This window comes from Tupaia chinensis, unplaced genomic scaffold (assembly GCF_000334495.1).
Source record: "Tupaia chinensis unplaced genomic scaffold, TupChi_1.0 Scaffold000360_1, whole genome shotgun sequence".
Taxonomy (NCBI): Eukaryota; Metazoa; Chordata; class Mammalia; order Scandentia; family Tupaiidae; genus Tupaia; species Tupaia belangeri.
Window position 1 is genome coordinate 2,316,073 of NW_006159856.1, and position 5,474 is coordinate 2,321,546.

Here is a 5,474-nt window from a genome sequence, read left to right on the forward strand (position 1 = left end):
GGGGCAGAGACTGGAGCAGGCAGGGCGGGCGAGCAGGGGCTGTTTCTTTTCAGGTCCCTGCCTGCGCCGCAGACAGGTCTGCACACGGCCTCCTCCCATCAGGATCTTGGTGCTGCAATCCACCTCCACCTTCAGCCAGTCCTAGATCACGGGCAAGAGTGTGCCGGGCGCACTTGGTGAGGTTGCTGGACATGAACCTCAACCTTCCAGCCAGTCCTAGATCACGGGCAAGAGTGTGCCAGGCGCACTTGGGGAGGTTGCTGGACATGAACTTCAACCTTCTTGTGTGGGTCAGCCTCCCAGAGCTTTGCATCTTGCTGTGCCACCATCCAGCCCCCTTCAATAAAATTCGAAAGAAGGTAGGAAAGTAAGCACAGGAGCAAAGACCTGGAGGGTGTGTCCCAAGCGCCCCATCTTCCCTAGTGTGCGCACACACATGAATATACAGGCTCAAATGCATGCTGACACATGCACACACACACACACACACACACACACACACACACACACCTTCTGGAAGGGCTCATGGAGTCCAGAGGCCATCACCAGCTCTGGCCACCTAATGCTGGCCTGTGTGTCTACAGAGTCCTGTTCCAGGCAGCAGCCTCTCAGCTGCAACAGTAGGGCCCTGCACAGCACAGCAAGCCTGGAAAGTGACCTGTTGCTAGCTTACAAGGTGGCCTCAGTCCCCTCCTCTTTAGGGAAAAGATGCTCCAGAGGGGACCTATCACTGTGTTGCTGGAGTGCTGGGACTTGGAGGGGTGGACTCTCCCATATCCCCTTTATACAGGAGGAAATAGGGGCTCGATGGAGGATGAGCCGGAGCAGGATTTGAACCCAGGCTCCAGCACTCTCTCTTACAGCTCCCACCCATGGTGGCTGAGCCATCGCTCCCAGCACCATGGTGATTCATCTTCACTGGGGTATCTGCCCTTCAGAGAAAAAAACTGAGGCCACCTAGCCTGCTGGCAGGAGGCCTGTGAGGACCCCGAGATGAATGAGTGGAGTTTAACCATCAGGTCAGGTCCCTGCAGCTGAGGAGCACCATAGGCACTAAGGGAGTCAGCCAGGGGGACCAAGCCAACCAGGAGTGTGGGCTCCCCTCAGGGACTCCCCTCAGTTCTTCCAGGCACAAGTAGAGCTAGAGTCAGTGAGCTAGGCTGAAATGCCTCAAGAGCTATGTGGTCACCATGGCCAGTTATCACTCTTGCCCTCAGCCACCACTTCCCCTTTCTGCTCCCAGCCTGGCCTACCACTGGCCCCTTGGGCATTTGCGAAGCTGGCTCACCCTCTGTTGCAGGGCAGGGGCAGGTAGGGTGGAGGAGGTTGGGGTGGCAGGACTTCATTTTCCCTTGGACAGCCCATCCTCTGGAGAGGTGGTGCAGGTGTCAGTGTCTGGTCCTGAAACAACGACATTTCCAGGAGAGGTGAAGGTGGAGCACAGACTGGCCTTGACACAACTCACCCTTCCAGCAAGGCCAGTCAATGGCTACCTAAGGGCTTTTATCTTGTACGCAATGAGATGACAGCCAGGTGGGAATGAGCTCTTCAGAAGCCTGCACCTGCTTGGTTGCTGAGCTGAAATGGGGTGGGACTGTAACCTTCCCCCAAACCTCCTTCCAAACCTAGCTCCTGTAGAACCAGGAAGAGGTGGTGGGCTCCATCTTCCTCACGGCAGCTCCCCCCACTCTAACACACATGCCAGGTCTCCGTACAACTTGGGATAGGGGGGTAATACACTAAGGCAGGAGCTCTGTTTCACCTCCACTGCCTTCCAGGCAACCCCCAACCCTCTTGGATCAACATTTCACCCCTTCTTGGGGCTCTTTGGGTACCCTTTCTGTGTTGGGCCTGAGCTAGTGAGGAGAATTTCAATGTAGTACAGTCTACGTTAGGTGGAGGGAAGGCTGTATCCAAGTGGGGGCACAAGACCTTCTAGATTGTTTGGGAGACTGCCTGGAAGAGGGAACACTTGAACCATTGCTTTCATTTTTTAAAGTTTGTGCTAGTATATAGAAACACAATTGATTTTTAAATATTATTTTTATTACTAGAGTCACCAGAGAGACACACAGAGGGAGGGAAGGAAAGTGAGAAAGCAAGCTGTCAGGTCCAGGAGTTGAACTGTGGTCAGCTGTGAGAGTCCAACAGCTTAGCCACCATGCCACCTGCTAGCCCCACACAGTTGATTTTTTTTTTTCAGAAGTGATTTTTGCTATAGGGCAAATGCATTTGCCAGAGAGACACAGAGAGAGAACGTGAGAAATTGCCTCCTGGGGGGATGGCCATGTCACAATCCCTTTTCCTCCATTCTCCACTTGGGATTTTGGTCACACATGTACAAGTACCTGGCATGAGTTTCAAGTTGCTGGGTCTGGGACTCAAATTGTGTCAGCCCCTGGGGAGTCTGCACCTTAACCACTATGTCATCTGCTGGCTCCCATGACTGATTTTTATATATTGATCTTGTATCCTGCCACTTTGCTAAGTTTATTTATTAGTTCTTATCATTTTTCAATTAGCAATAATCGTGCCTCGGATAAACCTCCTTGGCTACGATACTGCCACTGCGCAAAGCTGGATTAGTTCTTATCATTTTTCATTGGATTCCTTTGAATTTTCTACACAGAAAAGCATCTAATCTGTGAATAGTTTTACCTCTTTTTTGCCCAATCTGGATGCCTTTTTTTTTTCTTCTTAGAATTACTTTATTTTAAATTTATCCATTTATATTTATTTTAATTTGACCAGAGTGGGACAGAATGAGAGAGAGAAAGCAAGCCGCCAGATCTGGGACTCAAACTGTGGTTGACCATGTGGGAGTCCAGTGTCCTTAACCGCGATGCCAACTGCCGGCACCGCCTTTTATTTTTTCTCACCTAATTATCCTGGCCAGAACTGCCAGCGTGATGCTGAATTAAAGTGGTGAGAGCAGATACCCTTACTTTGTTTCTGTTTTTTTGGGGGGACAGCTTTTAGTCTTTCACTGCTAGGTATGAAGTTAGCTGTGGATTTATTCATAGATGCCTTTTTTTAAAGAAGTATTTCATTTAACTTTATGTATATGTTTGTTTTAATCTGAACAGAAAGGAGAGAGTGAGAGAGAGAGAAAGTGAGAAAGTAAGCCACCAGGTCCAGGACTTGAACCATGGTCGGCCTTAACTACCATGCCACCTGCTGGCCCCCATAGATGCCTTTTTATCAGTTTGAAGAAGTTCTCTTCTATTCCTAGTTTGTTCTTGTCATGAAGGATTGTTTAATTCTTTCTTTCTTTTTTTTTTTTTTGGAGAGATTTTCGCTATAGGGCACGTGCACTCGCCAGACAGACAGAGAGAGACATAGAGACAGAAAGCGAGAAATCACCCCCCAGGGGGGATGGTCACGCCGCAATCCCTTCTCCTCCATTCTCCTCTTGGGATCTTGGGCACGCACGCACACGCACCCGGCGTGAGTTTTGAGCCACCGGGTCCGGGACGCGAACCGTGGTCGACTACGTGGGAGTCCAGCGACGTAGCCATTACGCTAACTGCTGGTTCCGGAGGATTGTTTAATTCTTTTGTCAAGTGCCTTCTTTGCTCTTATTGAGATAACTGTGGTTTTTTGTTCTTTATCCTATTGTACTGTATACTACATTACATTAATCAAGTTCTGAATATTAAATCAACTTTGCATTCCTGGGATAAACCCCAGCTATTCATGGTATGGAATCCTTTTTATACGTTGCTGGATTTAATTTGCTAGTATTCAGTGGAGGATGCATGTGTCTATATCCATAAGGGATGCTGGTCTGTGGTTTTCTTTTCTCATGGTATTGTTGTTTGGTTTTGATATCAGACTAATGCTGGCCTCACAGAATGCCCTCCTTTCCTGTTTCCTGGAAGAGTTTGTGAAGAACTGGTGTTCTTTTGAGCCAGTTCTAGAGGACTGAGTTAGTGTAGTAGCAACTGTAGCTGGTGGAAACAACATGGACCGAGGTCTGGAGGCAGGTGTTTGGTGGATTTGGTAATTGAGCCAGGGGTCTGGCTGGCACAGGTGCATAAAAGGTAGAGGAGAGCCTGTGATGAAGGTCCTCAGCGGGCCCAAAGAGGAAGGGTCAGGTTAGCACAAGGAGGCCTCAGAGATGTAGAAGAAAGGTGGGGAATGGTACACATGCTTGAGGATGTGCTAGGTGGAGGGTGATGGAGGAAAGACACCAGAGGCAGGGGAGAGACCTGAGGAGAGGAAGTGCAGGCTGCCCAGGGACAGTGGTGAGGACAGGCAGGGTGGCTAGGGAGGAGGCAGCCTTGAGGGCTGGGTATGATGCCAGGGGAGGAAATGGCCAGTGCACTGGGAACAAAGGCACCGAGGTGGGCTGGATGCTCTATGTGGGGTGGCTGGTTGGTGAGACTGGAAGGCCAGATGAAGAGGGAGGAGGCCTATAGATATGGCCTGCAGTGAAGGCCTGAAAACCAGGGAAGGGGGGCTGGCTCCATGCTTTGATCATTGGAGCAACTGGATCCTACATGACCAACTCTGTGGTTCGAGTCCCGGAGCTGGTGGCTTGAATAACACTCTGGGCATGTGTGCCCAAAACCCAAGAGGAGAATGGAGGAGAAGGGATTGTGGTGTAGCCATCCTTCTTGGGGATGATTTCTCACTTTCCCTGTTGCTCTGTCTCTGTCTCCTGAGAGCACATGCACCCTATAGCAAAAACCAAACCAAACAAACCAGTGAGTGGCGTGCACAGTATAGACAACTGAATAGGAGGAGGACCTGGGCTGGTAGAGCCATCACAAAGAGCCAATGTGGAGCCTCCTGCTGCCCTCTGCTGAAGGTGGCAGACATATGCAGGTGGGAAATGGAGGGGACAAGAGGCCTGGGAGGCCAGCAAGTGGCTTCCCCAGCCTTTGGCCAGCCTCGAGGATCTCTTCTAAAAGTCGTACCTGTGGATGCCAAGGCAGGTAGAAGCAGCCAAGGATCAGACCCCTGGCTCCTTTGACAATCTGAGGGTGGAGGCTGATTAAGACCCCCAAAGTGGATGGGGTGGATGGAGGTGAGGGTGGGCATTTGGCCAACCAGGCCCCTTTCAACTCCAACAACAGCTTTCTGACACAGGGTGTCACATTACAGATGTTCATCCCGAGATTCATGGAGAAAAAGTCACTTTCCCAAGGGGGTTTGCCAGCAAGGCACGAGGCGGGATTGGGACCTAGGCCGGGGGTCCCAGTGGGCGCTGATTGTGCCTCTCGGCGCGGGGTGCGGGAATACCCGCAGATGTTGGAGCTGTGACACGCGGCTGCCTAGTCTGCACCCGTCTTGTTTCCGCGCAGAGCTTGCGGACGCGCTCTCTGTCGCCGGCGCCCTCCACTCTCCCTGCGGCCAGGAGGGAAATGTGGACCACAGCCGGGGGCCGGCGCGGGGTGACGTGGCGGAGGGGCGGTGCCGTGAGGGGTGGGCCCGGGTTCTCCCCCTCCTGCGGGCCCCCCCCGGGCTCG

At 51.7% G+C, this 5,474-nt stretch overlaps 1 protein-coding gene, 1 non-coding gene and 1 pseudogene across 5 annotated transcripts in view; 1 reads left to right on the top strand and 2 right to left on the bottom strand.

Annotated features, from left to right (window-relative positions):
• Positions 1-5,474, top strand: part of SH3BP2 (SH3 domain binding protein 2) — a 44,172-nt gene that overhangs the window by 25,790 nt on the left and 12,908 nt on the right. The gene's annotated exons all lie outside the window — the stretch shown is intronic.
• Positions 1-5,474, bottom strand: part of LOC102495725 (cellular nucleic acid-binding protein-like) — a 6,401-nt pseudogene that overhangs the window by 538 nt on the left and 389 nt on the right.
• On the bottom strand, positions 2,439-2,579 carry LOC114008610 (U4 spliceosomal RNA). Its single transcript, XR_003550121.1, has one exon. It is a non-coding gene; the product is annotated as a U4 spliceosomal RNA (small nuclear RNA).